The sequence below is a fragment of the Pseudorca crassidens genome, chromosome 20, assembly GCF_039906515.1.
Source record: "Pseudorca crassidens isolate mPseCra1 chromosome 20, mPseCra1.hap1, whole genome shotgun sequence".
Taxonomy (NCBI): domain Eukaryota; kingdom Metazoa; phylum Chordata; class Mammalia; order Artiodactyla; family Delphinidae; genus Pseudorca; species Pseudorca crassidens.
This window is the reverse complement of record NC_090315.1, coordinates 2,315,220-2,343,048: the sequence shown is the minus strand read 5'-3', so window position 1 is coordinate 2,343,048 and position 27,829 is coordinate 2,315,220. Positions and strand designations below refer to the sequence as shown.

At 43.2% G+C, this 27,829-nt stretch overlaps 1 long non-coding RNA gene across 1 annotated transcript; it reads right to left on the bottom strand.

The window, feature by feature from the left end:
- Positions 1 to 683: 683 nt before the first annotated feature.
- Positions 684 to 27,248, bottom strand: LOC137215667 (uncharacterized). The gene is made up of 4 exons (XR_010939369.1): positions 24,650 to 27,248; positions 16,371 to 20,149; positions 2,206 to 2,345; positions 684 to 765 (listed from the first exon to the last, which is right to left on the bottom strand). It is a non-coding gene; the product is annotated as an uncharacterized lncRNA (long non-coding RNA).
- Positions 27,249 to 27,829: the final 581 nt, after the last annotated feature.

Sequence of the window (27,829 nt, the reverse complement as noted above, 5' to 3'; positions counted from 1 at the left end):
CCGGTGTCTCTTCAGATCTTGACTTACCTTGAATGGAGCTGTTTGTTTTCTAGTTCTTTGTCTACTCTGAGGAAAAATTCTTTATCTGATCTGTGTTTGGCAAATACGTTTTTTCTTCCAGTTTGTGGCTTGTTTTCTGGCTTTTGGCATAAGGTATGTCAGCATGGAGAAATTTTCATTTAATAAAGTAATTGTTAAATTTTGGATCCTCTTGTGTGAGGGCTCTTCATGATGTGTGTTGAACATCACAGCTCAAGATGGACATGACGAGACCCTTGGCCGTGTTGATATTCTCTGTTATCCTCTATAATTTTTTATGTATTTTTGTATATTTTCAATTTGCCTGCAGATAATTTGGAATGACTTTAAGTGTGAGTTGTAAAGTCTGTGCCTGCATTTGTTTCATGGCACATGGTTCCTAATTGTCCTATATTTAGGGTTCCAGAAATCCTGGGATATTGGCCTCCATCCCTTGGAATTTGCAGAGTTTAGTGCATTGAGTGGGACTGCCTGTAGAAAACTCAGCCCTCACTGAAGTAGGAGTGGGCGTTGCCTGCCTTTTCCCAGTTGGCCAGTGGAAGGCGACAAACCAGCCTCTCACCAATGTGGTACCTGCCTCTTGTGCCCACAGGCTTTCCCCTGTGCACAGGTGACTGGCGTTAGGTCTCTCCAGGACAGGCCAGGGCTTTGGCTTCAGGAAAATGCAGAGCTGCATCCACATGTAGGGTAGCTTGGTTTCCTCTGGACCTGCTGGGAGGTGCTATCCTGGTAGGGAAAGGTGAGGAAATCGGGTGGGGGAATGCTTCCTGACAGGGACTGCTGGTTGGGTTTACTGGGGGCAGGGAGGTCTGTCTCAGAGGCCCCAGCAGAGGAAAAATGGGGGAGGAGTCTCTTGTGGGTTGGGGAAGGAATCTGGTGTCCTCTTTTAGGGTCATGATGTTCTGTATTCTAGTTTTTTGTTTGTTTGTTAGGGTGACTGTCCTTTCACTGCTCTAGGTCCCTGGTAGCTTTGTCTTTGGCTAACACACCAGAGACGTGTGTCTTCTTCCTGGGGGTCTCTCAACTCTTTCTCACAGACTGATGAATCTATTTCTTGGATCTCCTTTCATTTCTATTCATCTCAGTATATGTCTTCATGTCAGTTTAACCATGTTTCAATTTCCTGGGGTTGTGTTCAGAACATTTGAAAGTGGGAGGTGTGAGCCTTCAAATTTTAGGGGTTTTTTAAAAAAATAATTGTGGGGCTTCCCTGGTTGTGCCGTGTTGGGAGTCTGCCTGCCAATGCGGGGGTGTGGGTTTGTGCCCTGGTCCAGGAAGATCCCACAGGCCACAGAGGGGCTAGGCCCATGAGCCGTGGCCGCTGGGCCTGCGCGTCTGGAGCCTGTGCTCCGTGGCGGGAGAGGCCACAGCAGTGGGAGGCCCACATACCACAGAAAGAAAATAATAACTGTGTTAGAGCTCTGGGGTCATTGAAATTCCATATTTTGTCATGTCCTTTTCTGCTCTCCTTCACTGAGATGTACACCCCCCTCCCCTTTGCTGAGGCATGCATGTATTGAAGATCTCTTGATTCCTTTAAGGTGTAGACAGTATGAGGGCAGCCATGGGTCTGGTCACATAGCTCATGAAGCAGGATTTGGAACAAAAAGCCCTCACACAAGAGGAAACAAACAGCAGTAACACCTGATGCATGTGTTATTCTCTGTGAATTACCTTCCTCCCTAAGCAAAAAGAGAAGCCACACACTGAGAGAAATATATATTTCCCAAACATATATCAGATAAAATTTTACTCAGTGTGTGAAAAGAATGAGAAACCAGACAGCTACCTTCACAATGGGTAAAGAGCTGAACAGACACCAGGCCTGAGATGATATACAGATAATAAAGAAGTGCAGACAAAAATATGACTTGGGAGAGGAGTCAAGATTTCAGACTAGGTTGATGCAGAATTCGCATCTCTGCACAACTAGGGTACCTACCAGGCACCGGTGGGGGACCTCGGACACCTAAAGGGATGGGAGGAACCCCCAGCGACTGGGTAGGATGCTGGGCATGGCAGGGGAGTGAGGGGTGAGGAGAAGAGGAGATGAGACTATACTGGCGACCCTGAGGGGTGGCTGGGGGAGAAGGGATCCTATGCCCAATGGGGGAAATTGGGGGACCATTGGGAGGGCAGAGGATCAAAAGGGAGCGTGGGGCTTACCTGGTGGCGCAGTGGTTGAGAATCTGATTGCCTATTCAGGGGACATGGCTTTGAGCCCTGGTCTGGGAAGGTCCCACATGCTGCGGAGCAACTAGGCCCGTGAGCCACACTACTGAGCCTGCGCGTCTGGAGCTTGTGCTCTGCAATGAGAGGCCACGACAGTGAGAGGTCCGTGCTCGCCGCAACTAGAGAAAGCCCTCACACAGAAACGAAGACCCAACACAGCCAAATAAATAATTTTTAAAAAGGGAGCATGGCCAGGTTTTCCCTGCCCTCTTGGGCCCCCAGGAGCCTGCTGAGTTTCTGGTCCTGATACTCTGCTCACGGAGTTCCCCTCCAGCCACACAGGTCCTAAGGGAGTGGGAGGGAGGGAAGGGGGACTGAAAGTAAAGGCTGGACTTACAGAACTGGCACCCCTGAGGGGTGGTTGGGGGAGGGGAGGAGTTCCTAAACCCATGGTTGTGATCCAGCAGGAATGTGGGAGACCCTGGGGGAGACATGGGGGGATGTGGAGGAATGGAAGGGAACATGGACAGTGATTTCCCTGTTGGGCTCCCAGGCCTAATCCTGTGCTCTCAGAGCCTCTCTACTGCCCACAGACCCAAGCCCCGCCCCTACACCCCCAGGGCCCTACCTCTATACTCAGAGACCCACTCCAGCACACTGGGCCTAAACCCCACCCACACACCCTTGCTGAGGGCCTTACCTCCAAATTCCAGAACTCCACACTCCATAGGCAGCCCTTTGGATGTGCTGCCTCTCCACTTCCGGGCAGGTCCTAAGCAGAGGCCCCACCCCACGCTTGAATATCGCCCTGCCTGAGCTCTGCCCCCAAGGCCTTTTCTGGCTGCCTGGGTTCTGTGCCTAGGCTCCGCCTCACACTCAAATGTCACCCCACCCACCCACCTAGATTCTGCCCCACCCTAAACCCTGCCCCTGCCTGAGTTCCACCTCTGCCTACACTCCACACCAGCCCCGCCACCCCATAGCCAAGGTTTTTATTTTTTTTCTCTCTTTTAGATTGGGGTTCTGTTTTACCTTCTTGATTCACTGATGTTGATCCCTTTATATATTTTTTTCTAAACTTTTATATTTCTAATTTTATTTTTTATACTTTGTTACTGTTCTCCTGCTTTTGGCTTTTTTTTCTGCTGTAGTTTTGTTTTACTTTATTGCAGTTTCAATTATATATTATTTACATATATATATTTATATTTATATATATATATATATTTTTTTTTTTTTGCTGTATGCAGCCCTCTCACTGTTTTGGCCTCTCCCATTGTGGAGCACAGGCTCTGGACCCACAGGCTCAGCGGCCAAGGCTCATGGGCCCAGCTGCTCTGTGGCATGTGGGATCCTCCTGGACCAGGGCACGGACCCACGTCCCCTGCATCGGCAGGTGGACTCTCAACCACTGTGCCACCAGGGAAGTCCCCAATATATTTTTTATCTTTCTAATTTTATTTTGTTTTTAAATTTTTGGGATCGTATTTTTATGTTTTTGCTTCACCACGTGGCTTGCAGGATTTTTGTTCCCAGGCCAGAAGTCTGACCCAGTCTCCTGTGGTGGGAGCTCTGACTCCAAACCACTGGACTAACAGAGAACCTCAGACCCCAGGGAATGTTAATTAGAGTTAGGCCTCCTGGAGGTCCTCATCTTGGCACAAAGACCCAGCTCTATCCAACTGCCTGCTAACTCCAGTGCTGGACGCCTCAGGCCAAACAACAAGTAAGACAGGAATACAGCCCCACCTATCTATCTATCTATCTATCTATCTATCTATATATATATATATATATATATATATATATATATATATATGGCAGATGAAAGAGCAAGGTTAAAACATACAATGCCAAATAAATGAAGACAGAATAGGCAGCCTACCTGAAAAAGAATTCAGAGTAGTGACAGTAAAGATGATCCAAAATCTCAGAAACAGAATGGAGAAAATACAAGAAACATTCAACAAGGATCTAGAAGAACTAAAGAGCAAACCAACAGTGATAACACAATAACTGAAATTTAAAATACTCTAGAAAGAATCAATAGTAGAATAACTGAGGCAGAAGAACGGATAAGTGACCTAGAAGATAAGATAGTGGAAATAACTGCCCCAGAGCAGAATAAAGAAAAGAATGAAAAGAATTGAGGACAGTCTCAGAGACCATTGGGACAACATTAAACTCACCAACATTCGAATTATAGTGATCCCAGAAGAGGAAGAGAAAAAGAAAGGTTCTAAGGATATTTGAAGAGATTATAGTTGAAAACTTCCCTAACGTGGAAAAGAAAATAGTCATTCAAGTCCAGGAAGTGCAGAGAGTCCCATACAGGATAAATCCAAAGAGAAACATGCTGAGACACATATTAATCAAACTATCAAAAATTAAATACAAAGAAAAAATATTAAAAGCAGCAAGGGAAAAGCAACAAATAACATGCAAGGGAATCCCCATAAGGTTAACAGCTGATCTTTCAGCAGAAACTGCAAGCCAGAAGGGAGTGGCAGGACATATTTTAAATGATGAAAGGGGAAAACCTGTAACCAAGATTTCTCTACCCAGCAAGGATCTCATTCAGATTCCATGGAGAAATCAAAAGCTTTACAGACAAGCAAAAGCCATGAGAATTCAGCACCACCAAACCAGCTTCATGACAAATGCTAAGGGAACTTCTTTAAGTGGGAAACACAGAGAAGAAAAAGACACACAAAAACAAATCAATTAAGAAAATGGTAATAGGGACATACATATCAGTAATTACCTTGAATATAAATGGATTAAATGCTCCAAACAAAAGACACAGACTAGCTGAATGTATACAAAAACAAGACCCTTATATATGCTGTCTATAAGAAACCCACTTCAGACCTAGGGATACATACAGACTGAAAGTGAGAGGATGGAAAAAGATATTCCATGCCAACGGAAATCACAAGAAAGCCAGAGTAGCAGTACACACAGAAGATAAAATAGACTTTAAAATAAAGACTGTTACAAGAGATAAGGAAGGACACTACATAATGATCAAGTGATCAATCCATGAAGAAGATATAACAATTATAAATATTTATGCACCCAACATAGGAGCACCTCAATACATAAGACAAATGCTAATAGCCATAAAAGAAATTTACAGTAACACAATAGTGTTAGAGAAATTGACAGTAACACAATAGTAGTGGGGGACTTTAAGACCACACTTACACCAATAGATCATCCAGACAGAAAATAAATAAGGAAACACAAGCTTTAAATGACACAGTAGACCAGATAGACTTAATTGGTATTTTTAGTACATTCCATCCAAAAGCAGAATACACTTTCTTCTCAAGTGCACATGGAACGTTCTCCAGAATAGATCAAAAATCTTGGGTCACAAATCAAACCTTGGAAAAAGTAAGAAAATTGAAATCGTATTAAGCAACTTTTCTGACCACAACACTATGAGATTAGAAATTACAGGGGAAAAAAACAGCAAAAAACACAAATACATGAAGGTTAATAAATGTACTGCTAAATAATCAAGAGATCACTGAAGAAATCAAAGAGGAAATTAAAAAGTACCTAGAAATAAATGGCAATGAAAACACGATGATCCAAAATCTATGGGATGCAGCAAAAGCAGTTCTAAGAGGGAATTTCATAGCAATTCAAGATCACCTCAAGAAATAAGAAAAATCTGAAACAATCTAACCTTACAGCTAAAGCAACTAGAAAAAGAATAACAAAGGAAACCCAACGTTAGTAGAAGGCTAGAAATCATAAAGATCAGAGCAAAAATAAATGAAATGGAAACAGAAAACAATAGCAAAGATCAATAAAACTAAAAGCTGGTTCTTTGAAAAGATAAACGAAATAGATAAAACTTTAGCCAGACTCATCAAGAAAAAAAGGGAGAGAGCTCCAAGAAATAAAATTAGCAATAAAAAAGGAGAGATTACAACTGACACCACAAAAATACAAGAGATCATAAGAGACTACTACAAGCAACTCTATGCCAATCAAATGGACAACCTGGAAGAAATGGACAAATTCTTGGAAAAGTACAACCTTCTAAGATTGAACCAGGAAGAATTAGAAAATGTAAACAGACCATTCACAGGTAATGAAATGGAAGATTTTAAACTACAGTTTCAAAGAAGCAAAAGTCCAGGATCATATGACTTCTCAGGCGAAATCTATAAAACATTTAGAGAAGAGTTAACACGTATCTTTCTCAAAATCTTTCAAAAACTTGCAGAGGAAGGAACACTCCCAAACTCGTTCTATGAGGCCACCATCACCCTGATGCCAAAACCAGACAAAGATATCAGAAAAAAAGAAAATTATAGACCAATATCACTGATGAACATAGATGCAAAAATCCTCAACAAAATACTAGCAAGGAGAATCCAACAACATATTAAAAGGATCATGCACCATGATCAAGTGGGATTTATCCCAGGGATGCAAGGATTCTTCAATATATGTCAAACCATGTGATACACCATATTAACAAATTAAAGAATAAAACCCATATGATCATCTCAATAGATGTAGAAAAAGCTTTTGACAATATTCAACACCGATTTATGATAAAAATTCTCCAGAAAGTAGACATAGAGGGAACCTACCTCAACATAATAAACGCCATATATGACACACCCACAGCAAACATTACTCTCAATGGTGAAAAACTGAAAGCATTTCCTCTAAGAGCAGGAACAAGACAAGGATGTTCACTCTTGCCACTATTCAACATAGTATTGGAATTCCTAGCCACAGCAATCAAAAAAGAAAGAGAAATAAAAGTAATACAAATTGGAAGAGAAGAATTAAAACTGTCTCTTTTTGCAGGTGACATGATACTATACATAGAGAATCCTAAAGATGCCACTAGAAGATTACTAGAACTAATCAATGAACATGGTAAGGTTGTAGGATACAAAATTAATGCACAGAAATCTCTGGCATTCCTATACACTAACAACGAAATATGATAAAGAGAAATTAAGGGAACAATCCCATTTACCATCAAAACAAAAAGAATAAAATACTGAAGAATAAATCTACCTAAGGAGGCAAAAGACCTGTACTCAGAAAACTATAAAACACTGATGAAAGTAATCAAAGATAACATAGAAAACTTCCCAAACCAGGGACTTCCGGGAAGATGGCGGAAGAGTAAGACGCGGAGATCACCTTCCTCCCCACAGATACACCAGAAATACATCTACGTGTGGAACAACTCCTACGGAGCACCTACTGAACGCTGGCAGAAGACCTCAGACCTCCCAAAAGGCAAGAAACCCCCCATGTACCTGGTTAGGGCAAAAGAAAAAACTAAACAGAGACAAAAGGATAGGGACGGGTCCTGCATCAGTGGGAGAGAGCTGTGAAGGAGGAAAAGTGTCCACACACTAGGAAGCCCCTTCGCGGGTGGAGACTTCAGGTGGCGGAGTGGGGGAGCTTCGGAGGCAGAGACTGCGGGTGGCGGAGTGGGGGACCTTGGGAGCTGCGGAGGAGAGCACAGCAACAGGGGTGCGGAGGGCAAACCGGAGAGATTCCAGCGCAGAGGATTGGGCCGACCGGCACTCACCAGCCGAGAGGCTTGTCTGCTCGCCCGCCAGGGCGGGCACGGCTGTGAGCTGAGGCTCCGGCTTCTGTCAGAGCGCCGGGAGAGGACTGAGGTTGGCGGCGTGAACACAGCCTGCAGGGCGTTAGTGCACCGCAGCTAGCTGGGAGGGAATCCGGGGAAAAGTCTGGACCTGCCAAAGAGGCAAGAGACTTTTTCTTCCCTCTTTGTTTCCTGGTGCACGTGGAGAGGGGATTAAGAACGCTGCTTAAGAAAGCTCCAGAGACGGGCACGAGCCGCGGCTAAAAGTGCGGAGCCCAGATACAGACATGAGACGCTAAGGCCACTGCTGCCGCCACCAAGAAGCCTGTGTGCGAACACAGGTCACTATCCACACCCCCTTCCAGGGAGCCTGTGCAGCCCGCCACTGCCAGGGTCCCGGGATCCAGGGACAACTCCCCCGGGAGAATGCACAGCGCGCCTCAGGCTAGCAACATCACGCCAGCCGGCCTCTGCCGCCGCAGGTCCACCCCACACTCCGTGACCCTCCCTACCCCCCGGCCTGAGTGAGCCAGAGCCTCCGAATCAGCGGCTCCTTTAACCCCGTCCTGTCTGAGCAAAGAACAGACGCCCTCCGGTGACCTACACGCACAGGCGGGGCCAAATCCAAAGCTGAGCCCCTGGGAGCTGTGAGAACAAAGAAGAGAAAGGGAAATCTCTCCCAGCAGCCTCAGAAGCAGCGGATTAAAGCTCCACAATCAACTTGATGTACCCTGCATCTGTGGAATACATGAAGAGACAACGAATCATCCCAAATTAAGGAGCCCTGTGGATGAAAGGCTCTTGGTGCTGCAGCCAGGAGCTAGTGCTGTGCCTCTGAGGTGGGAGAGCCAACTTCAGGACACTGGTCCACAAGAGGCCTCCCAGCTGCACATAATATCAAACAGCGAAAATCTCCCAGAGATCTCCGTCTCAATGCCAGCACCCAGCTTCACTCAACGACCAGCAAGCTACAGTGCTGGACATCCTATGCCAAACAACTAGCAAGACAGGAACACAACCCCACCCATTAGCAGAGAGGCTGCCCAAAATCATAATAAGTCTACAGACACCCCAAAACACATCACCAGACGTGGACCTACCCACCAGAAAGACAAGATCCAGCCTCATCCACCAGAACACAGGCACTAGTACCCTCCACCAGGAAGCCTACACAACCCACTGAACCAACCTTAGCCACTGGGGACAGACACAAAAAACAACAGGAACTACGAACCTTCAGCCTGCAAAAAGGAGACCCCAAACACAGTAAGATAAGCAAAATGAAAAGACAGAAATACACACAGCAGATGAAGGAGCAAGATAAAAACCCACCAGACCTAACAAATGAAGAGGAAATAGGCAGTCTACCTGAAAAAGAATTCAGAATAATGATAGTAAAGATGATCCAAAATCTTGGAAATAGAATAGACAAAATGCAAGAATCAGTTAACAAGGACCTAGAAGAACTAAAGATGAAACAATGATGAACAACACAATAAATGAAATGAAAAATACTCTAGATGGGATCAATAGCAGAATAACTGAGGCAGAAGAATGGATAAGTGACCTGGAAGATAAAATAGTGGAAATAACTACTGCAGAGCAGAATAAAGAAAAAAGAATGAAAAGAACTGAGGACAGTCTCAGAGACCTCTGGGACAACATTAAACGCACCAACATTCGAATTATAGGGGTTCCAGAAGAAGAAGAGAAAAAGAAAGGGACTGAGAAAATATTTGAAGAGATTATAGTTGAAAACTTCCCTAATATGGGAAAGGAAATAGTTAATCAAGTCCAGGAAGCACAGAGAGTCCCATACAGGATAAATCCAAGGAGAAATACGCCAAGACACATATTAATCAAACTGTCAAAAATTAAATACAAAGAAAACATATTAAAAGCAGCAAGGGAAAAACAACAAATAACACACAAGGGAATCCCCATAAGGTTAACAGCTGATCTTTCAGCAGAAACTCTGCAAGCCAGAAGGGAGTGGCAGGACATATTGAAAGCGTTGAAGGAGAAAAACCTGCAACCAAGATTACTCTACCCAGTAAGGATCTCATTCAGATTTGGAGAAATTAAAACCTTTACAGACAAGCAAAAGCTGAGAGAGTTCAGCACCACCAAACCAGCTCTACAACAACTGCTAAAAGAACTTCTCTAGGCAAGAAACACAAAAGAAGGAAAAGACCTACAATAACGAACCCAAAACAATTAAGAAAATGGGAATGGGAACACACATATCGATAATTACCTTAAATGTAAATGGACTAAATGCTCCCACCAAAAGACACAGATTGGCTGAATGGATACAAAAACAAGACACATATATTTGTTGTCTACAAGAGACCCACTTCAGACCTAGAGACACATACAGACTGAAAGTAAGGGGATGGAAAAAGGTATTTCATGCAAATGGAAACCAAAAGAAAGCTGGAGTAGCAATTCTCATATCAGACAAAATAGACTTTAAAACAAAGACTATTAGAAGAGACAAAGAAGGACACTACATAATGATCAAGGGATCGATCCAAGAAGAAGATATAACAATTGTAAATATTTATGCACCCAACATAGGAGCACCTCAACACATAAGGCAAATACTGACAGCCATAAAAGGGGAAATCGACAGTAACACATTCATAGTAGGGGACTTTAACACCCCACTTTCACCAATGGACAGATCATCCAAAATGAAAATAAATAAGGAAACACAAGCTTTAAATGATACATTAAACAAGATGGAGTTAATTGATATTTATAGGACATTCCATCCAAAAACAACAGAATACATATTTTTCTCAAGTGCTCATGGAATATTCTCCAGGATAGATCATATCTTGGGTCACAAATTAAGCCTTGGTAAATTTAAGAAAATTGAAATTGTATCAAGTATCTTTTCCGACCACAAGCTATGAGACTAGATATCAATTACAGGAAAAGATCTGTAAAAAATACAAACACATGGAGGCTAAACAATACACTACTTAATAACGAAGTGATCACTGAAGAAATCAAAGAGGAAATCAAAAAATACCTAGAAACAAATTACAATGGAGACGCGACGACCCAAAATCTATGGGATGCAGCAAAAGCAGTTCTAAGAGGGAAGTTTATAGCAATACAATCCTACCTTAAGAAACAGGAAACATCTCGAATAAACAACCTAACCTTGCACCTAAAGCAATTAGAGAAAGAAGAACAAAAAAACCCCAAAGTTAGCAGAAGGAAAGAAATCATAAAAATCAGATCAGAAATAAATGAAAAAGAAATGAAGGAAACGATAGCAAAGATCAATAAAACTAAAAGCTAGTTCTCTGAAAGGATAAACAAAATTGATAAACCATTAGCCAGACTCATCAAAAAAAAAAGGGAGAAGACTCAAATCAATAGAATTAGAAATGAAAAAGGAGAAGTAACAACTGACACTGCAGAAATACAAAAAATCATGAGAGATTACTACAAGCAACTCTGCCAATAAAATTGACAACCTGGAAGAAATGGACAAATTCTTAGAAAGGCACAACCTGCCAAGACTGAATCAAGAAGAAATAGAAAATATGAACAGACCAATCTCAAGCACTGAAATTGAAACTGTGATTAAAAATCTTCCAACACGCAAAAGCCCAGGACCAGATGGCTTCACAGGTGAATTCTATCAAACATTTAGAGAAGAGCTATCACCTATCCTTCTCAAACTCTTCCAAAATATAGCAGAGGGAGGAACACTCCTCAACTCATTCTACGAGGCCACCATCACCCTGATACCAAAACCAGATAAGGATGTCACAAAGAAAGAAAACTAGAGGCCAATATCACTGATGAACATAGATGCAAAAATCCTCAACAAAATACTAGCAAACAGAATCCAACAGCACATTAAACGGATCATACACCATGATCAAGTGGGGTTTATTCCAGGAATGCAAGGATTCTTCAATATAAGCAAATCAATCAACGTGATACACCATATTAACAAATTGAAGGAGAAAAACCATATGATCATCTCAATAGATGCAGAGAAAGCTTTTGACAAGATTCAACACCCATTTATGATAAAAACCCTGCAGAAAGTAGGCATAGAGGGAACTTTCCTCAACATAATAAAGGCCATATATGACAAACCCACAGCCAACATCGTCCTCAATGGTGAAAAACTGAAAGCATTTCCACTAAGATCAGGAACAAGACAAGGTTGCCCACTCTCACCACTCTTATTCAACATAGTTTTGGAAGTTTTAGCCACAGCAATCAGAGAAGAAAAGGAAATAAAAGGAATCCAAATCAGAAAAGAAGAAGTAAAGCTGTCACTCTTTGCAGATGACATGATACTATACATAGAGAATCCTAAAGATGCTACCAGAAAACTACTAGAGCTAATCAATGAATTTGGTAAAGTAGCAGGATACAAAATTAATGCACAGAAATCTCTGGCATTCCTATACACTAAGGATGAAAAATCTGAAAGTGAAATCAAGAAAACACTCCCATTTACCATTGCAACAAAAAGAATAAAATATCTAGGAATAAACCTACCTAAGGAGACAAAAGACCTGTATGCAGAAAATTATAAGACACTGATGAAAGAAATTAAAGATGATACAAATAGATGGAGAGATATACCATGTTCTTGGATTGGAAGAATCAACATTGTGAAAATGACTCTACTACCCAAAGCAATCTACAGATTCAATGCAATCCCTATCAAACTACCACTGGCATTTTTCAGAGAACTAGAACAAAAAATTTCACAATTTGTATGGAAACACAAAAGACGCCGAATAGCCAAAGCAATCTTGAGAACGAAAAACGGAGCTGGAGGAATCAGGCTTCCTGACTTCAGACTATACTACAAAGCTACAGTAATCAAGACAGTATGGTACTGGCACAAAAACAGAAATATAGATCAATGGAACAGGATAGAAAGCTCAGAGATAAACCCACGCACATATGGTCACCTTATCTTTGACAAAGGAGGCAGGAATGTACAGTGGAGAAAGGACAGCCTCTTCAATAAGTGGTGCTGGGAAAACTGGACAGCTACATGTAAAAGTATGAGATTAGATCACTCCCTAACACCATACACAAAAATAAGCTCAAAATGGATTAAAGACCTAAATGTAAGGCCAGAAACTATCAAACTCTTAGAGGAAAACATAGGCAGGACACTCTATGACATAAATCACAGCAAGGTCCTTTTTGACCCACCTCCTAGAGAAATGGAAATAAAAACAAAAGTAAACAAATGGGACCTAATGAAACTTAAAAGGTTTTGCGCAGCAAAGGAAACCATAAAGAAGACCAAAAGACAACCCTCAGAATGGGAGAAAATATTTGCAAATGAAGCAACTGACAAAGGATTAATCTCCAAAATTTATAAGCAGCTCATGCAGCTTAATAACAAAAAAACAAACAACCCATTCCAAAAATGAGCAGAAGACCTAAATAGACATTTCTCCAAAGAAGATATACAGAGTGCCAACAAACACATGAAAGAATGCTCAACATTAGATCACTAATCATTAGAGAAATGCAAATCAAAATTACAATGAGATATCATCTCACACCAGTCAGAATAGCCATCATCAAAAAATCTAGAAACAATAAATGCTGGAGAGGGTGTGGAGAAAAGGGAACCCTCTTACACTGTTGGTGGGAATGTAAATTGATACAGCCACTGTGGAGAACAGTATGGAGGTTCCTTAAAAAACTACAAATAGAACTACCATATGACCCAGCAATCCCACTACTGGGCATATACCCTGAGAAAACCATAATTCAAAAAGAGTCATGTACCAAAATGTTCATTGCAGCTCTATTTACAATAGCCCAGAGATGGAAACAACCTAAGTGTCCATCATCGGATGAATGGATAAAGAAGATGTGGCACATATATACAATGGAATATTACTCAGCCATAAAAAGAAACGAAATTGAGCTATTTGTAATGAGGTGGATAGACCTAGAGTCTGTCATACAGAGTGAAGTAAGTCAGAAAGAGAGAGACAAATACCGTATGCTAACACATATATATGGAATCTAAGGAAAAAAATGTCATGAAAAACCTAGTGGTGAAACAGGAATAAAGACACAGACTTACTAGAGAATGGACTTGAGGCTATGGGGAGGGGGAAGGGTAAATGGTGACAAAGCGAGAGAGAGGCATGGACATATATACACTACCAAACATAAGGTAGATAGCTAGTGGGAAGCAGCCGCATAGCACAGGGAGATCAGCTCGGTGCTTTGTGACTGACCACCTGGAGGGGTGGGATAGGGAGGGTGGGAGGGAGGGAGACGCAAGCGGGAAGAGATATGGGAACATATGTATATATATAACTGATTCATTTTGTTGTGAAGCTGAAACTAACATACCATTGTAAAGCAATTATACTCCAATAAAGATGTTAAAATTAAAAAAAAAAGATAACATAAACAGATGGAGAGATATACCGTGCTCCTGGATTGGAAGAATCAATATTGTGAAAATGACTGTACTGCTGAAAGCAATCTACAGATTCAATGCAATCCCTATCAAATTACCAATGGCATTTTTCACAGAACTAGAAGAAAAAATTTCACAATTTGTATGGAACCATGGAAGACCCCGAATAGCCAAAGCAATCTTGAGAAAGAAAAACGGAGCTGGAGGAATCAGGCTTCTGGACTTCAGACTATACTACAAACCTATAGTAATCAACACAGTATGGTACTGGCACAAAAACAGAAATATAGATCAATGGAACCGTATAGAAAGCCCAGGGTTAAACCCATGTACATATGGTCAGCTTATCTTTGACAAAGGAGGCAAGAATATGTAATAGAGAAAAGACAACCTCTTCAATAATTGGTGCTGGGAAAACTGGACAGCTACATGTAAAAGAATGAAATTAGAACACTTCCTAACACCATACACAAAAATAAACTCAAAATGGATTAAAGACCTAAATGTAAGGCCAGACACTATAAAACTCTTAGAGGAAAACATAAGAAGAACACTCTTTAACATAAATCATAGCAATATCCTTTTTCACCCACCTCCTAGAGTAAGGGAAATAAAAACAAAAATAAACAAATGGGACCTAATGAAACTTAAAAGGTTTTGCACAACAAAGGAAACCATAGACGATGAAAATACAATGCTCAGAATGGGAGAAAATATTTGCAAATGAAGGAACTGACAAAGGATTAATCTCTAAAATATACAAGCAGCCCATGCAGCTCAATATCTCAAAAACAACCCAATCCAAAAATGGGCGGAAGACCTAAAAAGACATTTCTCCAAAGAGGACATACAGATGGCCAACAAATACATGAAAAGATGCTCAACATCACTAATCATTAGAAAAATGCAGATCAAAACCACAATGAGATATCACCTCACACTGGTCAGAATCACCATCATCAAAAACTCTACAAACAATAAATGCTGGAGAGGGTGTGGAGAAAAGGGAACCATCCTGTACAGTTGGTGGGAATGTAATTGATACAGCCACTGTGGAAAACAGTGTGGAGATTCCTTAAAAAACTAAAAATAGAATTACCATATGACCCAGCAATCCCAATACTGGGCATATACCCTGAGAAAACCATAATTCAAAAAGAGTCATGCACTCCAATGTTCATTGCAGCACTACTTACAATAGCCAGGACATGGAAGCAATCTAAATGTCCATCAACAAATGAATGGATAAAGAAAATGTGGCAATACAATGGAATATTACTCGGCCATAAAAAGGAATGAAATTGAATTATTTGTAGTGAGGTAGATGGACCTAGAATCTCCTTCCTTGCTGATGGAACACATTGAAGCCCCCTCGAGACATCCTTTGGAAATATATTCCAAAGCCAATCAAATCCAACACTGAAGACCATCTTTCAAGCTTCCAAGGATTCATGGAATTGTTTTCAGAAACTGTATCTAGACAAAAGCAAGGATCCTTTTTTGCATGGAAGCTCTGTTCATACTGTTGACACCTTAAAACAATCAGGAGGTCATAGGGACATGAGGTCATAAGCAAAGAGGGAGGGGGTACATTCAGGTAATGGGGAAACAGAAACGGAACCTGCAAAAAATATATAATATTCAGACACCCCCACAGGTCTAAAAAAATTTTCACAAGAAAAATCTAATTTGAAGGCTCACACTTCCCAGTTGCATATGTACTTACACAGCCACAATGAGGGAAACACTGTGATACTGGCTTGAAGATATACAATGAGATGAGTGGAATTGAATGGAGATCCCAGAAATAAACTCATCAGTCTGTGAGGAAGAGTCAAGAGAGCTTATGAAGAGACACACACATATGAGGTTTGTTAGTGTGAGACAAAGCTGCCAGGACCCTACATCAGTGCAAGCACAATCAGACGAATCAGTGACCTGGAAAACTGATCAGGACCCCCTAAAAGGATGCAGGACTTCTCCTGCACCACACAAATGACTAAGTAAAATATTCTTCCCCAAGATTTTCCTCTGATGGGTCTTCTCAAAACGGACCCCCCCATCCTCAGCCCTCAGCCCCCAGCAGGAAGCATCCCCACACATCTTCCTCACCTGTCCCTCCGAGGGTGGAACCTCCCAAGAAGTCTTGAGGAAAACTGCTCCTCTAGTGTGGATGCAGCTCCGCATATTTACGAAGCCAGATCTGGCTGGTCCTGTGTAGACCTAATACCTGTCAGCTCTGCACAGGGCCAAGCCTGTGGGCAGAAGAGACAGGGTCTGCACTGGCATGAGAGTCAGGTTGATCGCCCTCTGCTGGCCACCTGGGAAAATACGGGTTGAACCCACTCACACTTCAGTGGAGGCTGAGTTCCATGGGGGCAGTCCTGCTGAATTCACAACACTGTGGAAACTCAAACTCATGGAGGTAAATATCCCAAGACTTCTGGAATGCTAGTTGTTTCAGGACAATGAGGAAACACATGCCCCAAAATGAGTGTGGCCACAGACTTTACAACTCACACCAAAAGTCACTCCAAGTTCTCCACAGGCAAATTTAATATATAAAATATTATAAAACCACTTAAACTATAAGAATTATTAAAACCAGTTACATTGAGAGGTAATAGGCCCTTATACTTTTTAATTTTTTTGTGTGTTTTAGACAGATGTAGAAAACAAAATAATGAATAATTTTTAAAAACCTGGGAAAGGAGATGAATTTTTTTGTTGGGTAGGTGATTATATAACTGGAAAATTTAGGCAATTTGTTTAAAAACAGATTTGGTACATTGCACTGATAAATCTACAATGAGTTTCTGGGGGAAAATTATTCACAGTAATGATCAAGAACTAGAAAATACTCAGTAGTAAATTTAACAAGAAAAGTATATGACCTTAATGAGAAAACTGCACAATTTCACTGATGGGCATAGAATAAGACCTGCAGAAATAGAAAATATAGATAATCATGTTCTCTAGGCGGGAAGGCATAATACCATAAAGAGAAAATCATTTCTCTCCTAATAATATATAATTCAATTTTATATCATACCTCTTATGCTGTTTTACATTTAAAAGCTCAAAGCTTATATAAAAGGAAAAATGCCCAAGAGAAGTTAGAAAAAGAGGTGTCACAATGTATGACAAAAGCACTACTAAAAAATTAATATGTGGATTTCCCTGGTGGCACAGTTGTTAAGAATCCACCTGCCAATGCAGGGGACATGGGTTCGAACCCTGGTCCGGGAAGATCCCACATGCCGCGGAGCAACTAAGCCCGTGTGCCACAACTACTGAGCCTGCACACTAGAGCCTGCGAGCGACAACTACTGAGCCCACATGCCACAACTATGGAAGCCTGTATGCCTAGAGCCCACACATTGCAATGAAGAGTAGCACCTGCTTGCTGCAACTAGAGAAAGCCTGCACGCAGCAATGAAGACCCAACGCAACCAAAAATTAAAAAATCATACATTCCTCTATTGAAAAAAAATTCGATATGGAATCTGGGGAAGAAGATTGATTAAAATGAGGCATTTTCAAAGAAACAGACTGATGCAGGGGGAGACAGAAGAGACCACATGTAAAAGAGACACCGACAACACCCAAAGGATGTAAAGAACATAGCAAATACTGAAGTGAGCCAGTCGTCATTGTTGTCACCACTCTACCTGCTGTTCATTCAGGCTCTGGGCTTTGGAATCAACTGCTGCTGTCGTTGGTGTGTTTGAAGTACTAATTGACGTAACAACAGTCCTTCAGTTGTTTCTTAAATCACTAGAGACTTGGTTATAAATAGGACAGTCACAGGACTCCTGGGGAGAAATTATTCTCTAAACACAGCGTGAGTCATGATTTCCTCAAGTTGCCAAGTTACCCACAAAGCCCAAGGCAAGACTCTGTTCATGGACTGGAGACTCTATCCTTTCTGAGACAGGCAATGCCTGTCAGCCAATTCAGGGGATATGGGTTCAAGCCCTCGTCCGGGAAGATCCCACATGCCACAGAGCAACTAAGACTGTATACCACAACTACTGAGCCTGTGCTCTAGATCCCATGAGCCACAACTACTGAGCCCATGTGTTTCAACTACTGAAACCCACACACCTAGGTCCCATGCTTCACAACAAGGGAAACCACCTTAACGAGAGGCCTGCGCACCACCATGAAGAGTAGCTCCCACTTGCCACAACTAAGAAGAAAGCCCATGCGCAGCAACGAAGACCCAACACAGCCAAAAATAAATAAATAAATTTATTTTGAAAAATAGTAAAATAAAAATGCTCCTTAAAATCCACTACATACATATTATCATCCACAGTTTGAATAACACCAAGGTTTTAACCTTGTGTGCTTCATAAGATTTAAATACACAAGAGTAAACTTTTATCTAGTGACAACTGAGATATATTTATATACACTGCTGCATAAACTATGAAAACTTTTTTAAATTCTCAAATTTTGGTTTAAAAATGTATCACTTATTTGAAAATGATATTGAACTTTGGAATTTTGGGAGGTATATATTGAGGCAGACTGTTTTCTAATTCTTTTTATTATCATTGTTATTGGCATGGCCAATACACTTCTCTACAGACATTTATTTTTATCTTTTAAAAGAAAAAAATAGACAAGGAATTTGATAAATATATACAAATGACAAACATGTGAAAAGATATTCAACCTTATTAGTAATCAGAGAATACAAATTTAAACCACAATGATACTGGCAGATCAGTCTGATGTATTCCTGGTAGTAATATGGAAAAAAAGAATTATGTGTTTTTTTAGGAATATGTATTCAAACAAGCACTGGGTAAACATTTTGGCATTTTCTAGGAAACCTGAATATTTATATAATCTAGTAAGCAGCAATTCTGCTTCCAGACTTATACTGTAGAAAAAAATTTTATATAAAAATAGACTTGGAAACATGTAAATAATACTTATGACAGCAACATTCATAATAGCATAGACAGGGAAAAGTCCAAATGTTCATTGACAGTAGAATAGATAAATAAACGATGGTTCGTTCATACAAAGTTATTTTACACAATGGTGAGAAAGAATGAATTCCATCCACGTGTAACAACATGGATGAATCCTGAAAACAATATTGTGAGCTGAAAACAAGCAACAGAAGAATTTATACTGTAAGATACTATTGGGGACTTCCCTGGTGGCTCAGTGGTTAAGAATCCACCTGCCAATACAGGGGACACGGGTTCAAGCCTTCACCCGGGAAGATCCCACATCCTGTGGGGCAACTAAGACCATGAGCCACAACTACTGAGCCTGTGCCCTAGAGCCCATACTACACAAGAAGCCACAGCAATGAGAAGCCCATGCACCACAGCGAAGAGTAGCCCCCGTTCACCGCAACTAAAGAAAGCCTGTGCACAGCAACAAAGACCCAACACAGCCAAAAATAAATAAATACACTTAAAATAAATATACTATTGATTTCATGTTCAAAAATATACAATCTAGAAATTATATTAGGTAGGGATTCATACATATGAAACCATATAGAAAAGTCAGGAAAGACTGAACTAGAAACTCATGTTAGTACATACCTCTTGGGGGGAAAGTGGAAGTAGTGTTTGCAGTGGGATACACAAGGTACAGACATTTGTTTCATTTTTCTTTTTTTTTTTTTTTTTGCATTTTCCATTCAATTAGGACCTTTAATAATATCACAAAGGGCTTACCTGGTGGCACAGTGGTTGAGAGTCCACCTGCTGATGCAGGGGACACAGGTTCGTGTCCCGGTCCGGGAAGATCCCACATGCTGTGGAGAAGCTGGGCCCGTGAGCAATGGCCACTGGGCCTGTGCGTCCGGAGCCTGTGCTCCACAACGGGAGAGGCTGAAACAGTGAGAGGCCCGTGTACTGCAAAAATAATAATAATAATAATATCACACAGATAAAGCTTAATATGAAAAGATTTTAACATCTTTATTGGAGTATATTTGCTTTACAATGGTGTGTTAGTTTCTGCTGTATAACAAAGTGAATCAGCTATATGGATACGTATATCCCCACCATCTGGTGTCTCCCTCCCACCCTCCCTATCCTACCCCTCTAGGTGGTCAGAAAGCACCGAACTGATCTCCCTGTGTGATGCAGCTGCTTTCCACTAGCTATCTATTTTACATTTGGTAGTGTATATATCTCAATGCTACTCTCTTCGTCCTAGCTTACCCTTCCCCCTCCCCGTGTCCTCAAGTCCATTCTCTACGTCTGCATCTTTATTCCTGCCTGCCCCTAGGTTCATCAAAACCATTTGGGTTTTTTTAGATTCCATATATATGTGTTAGCATATGGTATTTGTTTTCCTCTTTCTGATTTACTTCACTCTGTATGACAGACTCTAGGTCCATCCACCTCACTACAAATAACTCAATTTCATTTCCTTTTATGGCTGAGTAATATTCTATTGTATATATGTGCCACATCTTTATCCATTCATCTGTCAATGAACACCTAGGTTGCTTCCATGTGTTGGCTATTGTAAATAGAGCTGCAATGAACAAAGGGATCCATGTATCTTTTTGATACATGCAACGAAGCAACGAAGACCCAACACAGCCAAAAATAAATAAGTTTTAAAAAAATTACTGTATGACCTGACAAATCTACTCCTAGGTCTATACCCAAAAGAACTGCAAACAGGGATTTCAACAGATACTTGTACATGAATGTTCACAGCAGCGTTATTCACAACAGCCAAAAGGTAGAAACAGCCCAACTGTTCATCGGCAGATGAATGGATACACAATCGTGTTAGACAGTTGACCCTCAAACATCACGGGTTTGAACAGCAGGGGTCCACTTATACTCAGATTTTTTCCAATAAATATGTACTACTACACTAACCATGGTTGTTGCATCCACGGATGTGAAACTGAGGATACGGAGAGCTGACTGTAAAGTGTACACAGATTTCTGACTGCATGGACGGTCAGCGCTTCTCACCCCTGTATTGTTCAAAGGTCAACAGTACATACAGTGGAATGTCTTTCAGCCATAAAATGTAATGAAGTTATGATACATGCTACAACATGCATAAACCTTAGAAACATTATGCTCATTGAAAGAAGTTGGATGTAAAAGGACAAATATCTAGAAAAGACTAATTCTGAGAGACAGAAAGGTTTGTGGTTACAAGGAACTAGGAGGAGGGAAGAAATGGAATGATTGGGTACAGAGTTTTGTTTGGGGTGATGAAAAAATTTTGGAAATGGGGTGATGGTTGCAAACATTCTGAATGTAATTAATGCCACAGAATTATACACTTAAAATTATACACTTTAAAAAGTGTAAAATTATACACTTAAATTACCAATTCTCAAAGAAATAAAAAGAAACAGTAATGGCAGTTTTTAATTTCAGCAAAAGAATTGAAAGCAAAAAAGCATAAAGATTGGGACTTCCCTCGCAGACCAATGGTTAAGACTTCGCCTTCCAATGCAGGGGGTGAGGGTTCGATCCCTGGTCAGGGAGCTAAGAACCCACATGCCTCACGGCCAAAAAACAAAACATAAAACGGAAACAATACTGTAACAAATTTAATAAAAACTTTAAAAATGGTCCACATCAAAAAAATCTTTTGGGCTTCCCTGGTGGCGCAGTGGTTGAGAGTCCGCCTGCCGATGCAGGGGACACGGGTTCGTGCCCCGGTCCGGGAAGATCCCACATGCCGCGGAGCGGCTGGGCCCGTGAGCCATGGCCACTGAGCCTGCGCGTCCGGAGCCTGTGCTCCGCAACGGGAGAGGCCACAACAGTGAGAGGCCCGCGTACCGCAAAAAAAAAAAAAATCTTTTAAAAAAGTATTAAGATTTAAATTTTATAAAGGTAATGGTTCTCAGAGATGTAATTTGATACTTTCATCTCCACCTGCCTATCCTACATCTTCACTTTAATGTCTAAGAACTGCCTCAACCTCACCCACATCCAAAGCTATGACTTTCCACCCCCACTCTGTTCCTCCAGGTGCCTCCCCCATATCTGACACCTCTTCTTGTTTCTCAGGCCCAACCAACTGGGTCATTCTTGGCTCCTTCTTCCACAAACTCCAGATCTGAATTGAAAAATAAAGCTGATTCTGATTTTGAAATACATCTATATCTACCCATATATGAGCACTTGCTTTATTACGATATGAGTACTGGTGAGCAGTGAAGCAGATTCTCAGTAAATGGTGCTTCATCAACTGACCATCTAGATAGAATAAAATTCATCAAGAGTCAATTCCAGGGGCTTCCCTGGTGGTGCAGTGGTTGAGAGTCCGCCTGCCGATGGGTTCAAACACGGGTTCGTGCCCCGGTCTGGGAAGATCCCATATGCCGTGGAGCAGCTGGGCCCGTGAGCCATGGCCACTGAGCCTGCGCGTCCGGAGCCTGTGCTCCGCAGCGGGAGAGGCCACAACAGTGAGAGGCCTGCGTACCGCAAAAAAAAAAAAAATCAATTCCAAGTGAATAGTGGATCTAAATGGGAAAGGTAAGAAAAACCAGAAGATGACGTAGGAGAATGTCTTCATGATCTCATGCAGGCAAAAATCTGAGGGCAGGAATTTGTGTCTGCGATGTCTAATGCTGCATCTCCAATGTAAACGCCCAGTATTTACAGAATGAACATAAAGGAAACTTCCACACTCTCTGGAGGGATATACACACATACAAGTACTTGGGTCATTGTGAAGACACATAATGTTCTTAGTGGTCAGGCTGAATGTCATATAAATGTCACTTATTAGTTTATCATCTAATATAATCCTAATTGAAAACCATTCAGATTTATTTTCAGAATAATCTGATTCTAAATTTCATACAGAAAAATGAGCAAGAATACCTAGGAAAACCCTGAGGGGGAAAAAAGTGGGCCCAAGTAGTGAGGTGTGATAAGGCCTACCAGGAGGTAAAACATATTTTACAGCCACAATTATTACCATCTTGTTGAATCGAGTACACTGTATTAAAAGGTGCATCACTGGTTCGTGTGCCACTAAGAAAAACACTGGCTATTAGGCTATGACTTGCTAGATGCCTCCCGATTCAAAGATCTCACAAGTGTGAAAAGATATCTGCCTTGGAATGGCATTGATGCATGGATTCTCAGATGAACAAAACAATAAAAATGCCAGACACAGACCCAAAATCATACGTGACTTTAGTAGAAGATAAATATTGCAGATAGTTGGGAAAAGAGGGGCCTTTCATTGACTGGTATTGAGAAAATTAGGTAGTCATTTAGGAAAAAAGCCTCCTATTTCACACCTGATAGACACACACACATACACACACACTCCAGCTGGATCAAAGATGTGAAACCAGAAACCAAAAACAGAAGGACAGTAGTGGAAGAACTCGAGTGATAATAATTTTTATATTATCAGAATAGGGAAGGTCTTTCCAAATATGTCATAAGTGGAGAAGCCACATAGAAAGTCCGATTATCTGACTGCTTCAAAACAAACAAAACCCAGTGGTGAGGCCAACGCTGCCCCAACATCGAAGTGAAAACCCGAAAGGCAAGCTGGGAGGTAGCCTGGCCACTCACCCTACCCCATCCAGGGTGTTTCCAGGGTCCTCATTCTCCTCAGACCCCCACCCACATGGCTGCTGCCAGTGCCAGTCTATATGGGACCTCAGTCACCTCCTAAAACAAGAGGGTTATTTTACACAAAGATAATGGGTTGAATGGTGACCCCAAAAGATGTGTCCCTCAGAACGTGTGAAGGGACCCTGTCTGGGAAAAAGGTCTTTGCAGGATTAGTGAAGGATCTGAGATGAGGACATCATAGATGAGGGTGGCTCTAAATCCAATAACAGTGTCTTTATATGAGACGGAAGAGGAAAGGCACAGGGAAGCCACGTGAACACAGAGGCAGAGATGGGAGAGAGGTGGCCACAAACCCAGGGACGCCTGGAGCCCCCAGAATCCAGTAGAAGCAGGAAGAACACTCCCCTGGAGCCTCCAGAGGTAACATGGCCCGGCCCACACTTTGATTCATACATCTGGTCTCCAGGACTGGGGGAGGATGAATTACTGTTGTTTTAAACCACCCCACCCAGCTTGTGGTCATTTGTTACAGAAGCCACAGAACAGTCACACAGACCCTGCTCTGTAGGATCCTGGAAGTGCGGGTCTCACTAAAGGCAGATAGAGGTTGGATTACAGAACCCTTAGAGTCAGCATTGGGCCCCAGAAATCCTAAAGCAGTGGCTGGACACCGGAACGTTGAGGAGTCAACTTGGAAGCCCATCCCTAAGGGTGCCGGCTGCATACGGCCTCCCCAGGTTTTTACGCATGTACATGCTGGGGATAAGTATTTCCATCCTGATTCAGGACCTCTGATGTCACCGTTCACGTTGTTAATTAAGAACCCACCAGTTGGGGCTTCCCTGTTGGTACAGTGGTTGAGAGTCCGCCTGCCGATGCAGGCCACACGGGTTCGTGCCCCGGTCCGGGAAGATCCCACATGCCACGGAGCGGCTGGGCCAGTGAGCCATGGCCGCTGAGCCTGCGCGTCCGGAGCCTGTGCTCCGCAACGGGAGAGGCCACAACAGTGAGAGGCCCGCGTACCAAAAAAAAAAAAAAAAAAAAAAAGAACCCACCAGTTATACAGATGAAAACCCTGTCAGAACACTTGCTCCAGTGGTAAACAATTCTGAAGTTGGTCAAGGTGGGGAATCGTCTCCCATGCAGCCAGCAGCCCCCACCCCCCACCCCGGCAAGGAGCGTCCTCATTGCAAAGTTGGGGGACCGTGCGGAGGCGTCTGTGAGTAAATGTGAGCTGAGCCCCAGGCCAGCTGCGGCTGAACTCTTCCCACCCTTCCCAGGTATAACACCTGAATATGTACAAGGAATTGAAAGCCTACAGGAAGGGCCGTGGAGCCACACCAGCGACAGCACACAGGCCGACTTGGTGCCTGCAGGCCAGCCAGGATGGTCCTGGCCCCGGGCGCTCTTCTGGAAGCTTTCCATTTCCCTGCCTGAGATACCCCTCCTGTCCCGGCCCCCAGTGCTTTTTTCCTTCCTCACCTCTGCCCAGGGAGAAATTCCAGCGGCAGGTATGGGTGACACATCCTCTTCGTTAGCAGGTGGCAGCCCAGCAACTCCTGCAGAAAGTCCAGCAGAGCCCCACTAACACCAGGACACCCACAAAGCCGTGGGCCCTACTCCCTCCCACCAGCCCAACCCGAGACTGCTGACGGGGCAGAGAATATGGCGTCAGGCACAGCTGCAGGTACTCTTGCCTGGAAGGGGTATTTATATTGACCTCAACCCAGGCACACCTGGGGAGGGCTGGCCGGCTGGGCCAGGCTGCCCAGGTCAGCCATTCCTCGCCCATCAGGGGCTCAGAGTTGCACAAATTGGGCCTTGCTGCACGGGCCAGGTCCAAGGAACTGGTGTGGGGTCCTGAGGGTCAGGATAGACAAGGGGCTGCAGCCCTGGCTTGTTTTCTAATCATTTTATCTGGTCCATGAGTGGGAGACAACTTCAAGAAGACCCTCTCCTAATCAGAGGAACCCAGGAGTCAGGGAGAGGAGGGGTGGTGGGTGGAGACAGAGGCCTGGTGCCCCGGCTGCAGTGTAAGTCTCTGGAAGACCCGGTGGAGGGAGACGAGATAAGCCCCATGGGCTGCCCAGGTGAGTCCCATGTTCTGGAAGGTGCCTGCCCACCTTAGCCCCGTGGGCTGCTGGGTGCCTGCTCAGGTGAGCTCCATATCCTGGGAGGGGCCTGTGTAAAAGAGCCCTTGCAGTGGGAGGGGCTGTGGAACAAGCATCCTCTTTGTCACCAGCACACAGTTGCTTCCTCACCCTTGGGCAATGCTGGGGTGAGATGAGAAGCAGGAGACACTGTGGGCTCCTGAAACCCTGCGCGGGCTCACGTAGAGCAAGGAGGTCAGCAGGTGGGCGCTGGCTGCTGTGCTGCAGACTCGCTTTGAATGTAGCTATTTCTTTTATAGCACTTCATATTATGTGAATATAAATTATTTATCACATATGTATTTTGCAAATATTTTTCTCCCAGTTTCTGGCTTGTCTCTTGGCTTTCAGAATAAGGTATTTAACCAAGTACAATTTTCAGTTTTATAAAGTACGTTATTAAGTTTTTCCCTTTTGTGTGAGGGCTTTTCACGTGGTGTTAGAAATCAAAGCTCGTGATCTATGTGACCAAACCCATGGCCATGTCAATTTTCTTCTATATGATCTTCTATAATTTTTAATGTTTTATATTTTAAATTTGCCTGTGGACAATTTGGAGTAACTTTTGGTGCGAGTTGTAAAGTCTGTGCCTACATTCGTTTCGTGGCACGTGTTTCCTAATTCTCCTGTAATTAGCTTCCAGAAGTCCTGGGATGTTGGCCTCTGTCCCTTGGAACCTGCAGAGTGTAGTGCATTGAGCGGGGCTGCCCACAGGGAACTCAGCCTCCCCTGAAGTGGGAGTGGGTGCTGCTTGCATTTTCCCAGGTGGCCAGCGGAGGCCGACAAGCCGGCATCTCTCACCAATGCGGGACCTGCCTCTTCTGCCCACAGGCTTGGCCCTGTGCACAGCTGACTGGGGTTAGGTCTCCGCAGGACCCGCCAGGGCTTTGGCTTTGGAAAATGCAGACCTGCATCCACATGAAGGGTAGCTCGGTTTCCCCAAGAACTGCCAGGAGGTTCCACCCTGGGAGGGAAAGGTGAAGAAAATGTGGTGGGATGCTTCCTGCTCGGGGGGTGGGACAACTGGAGTTGCAGAGCTGCCTGCAGACACTGCTACAGAAACCCCTGATTTTTTCTCTTTTTTATTTTGTGGTACGCGGACCCCTCACTGTTGTGGCCTCTCCCGTTGCGGAGCACAGGCTCCGGACGCGCAGGCTCAGCGACCATGGCTCACGGGCCTAGCCGCTCCGCGACATGTGGGATATTCACAGACCGGGGCACGAACCTGTGTCCCCTGCATCGGCAGGCGGACTCTCAACCACTGCGCCACCAGGGAAGCCCCCAGAAACCCGATTCTTTCCTGAGAATATTGGTGGAGGGGGGCATTCAGGCAACAGGGCAAACAGCTTTCTCTGGAGGCTCTTGTGGGGAAGTGGGGGTATAGCAACAGGGGCTCAGCCCGCAAAACCCCAGAACAGCTCCCAGATCAGCTCTAGAACTGATCCCAGAATGGCAAGAAGTGGGTCTTCCACCTACTAGACGTGGAGGAAAGGGGTGGGGTCTACAGGGCCTCCCTCACCTTCGGGGACTTGCTGGGAGGTCACGGGGCTCAGTACATTCTGTGTGCTCAAGGCTAAGATGGGTCAGGATGTGCAGGAGGGATGAAAAGGGGGATCCCTGCGCCAGCATCTTCGTGACCCCTCCTCTCCTCAAGGGTCTCGAGAACGTCTCTTACCCCAGTGACAAAGGATAAAACCATGACATTTCCCCCAGGGAAGCTCATTATAGACTTGGCACTCAGCTGGGGCTGGTCACGTGATTTCCACCCTCGCCCTCCCAAATGCCTGGGCCCAGAAGGGGAGCCTTGTTCAGCGCGAACCACATGGTTTGTGCAAACAGTGTAGGCGCAGGGGGGTGT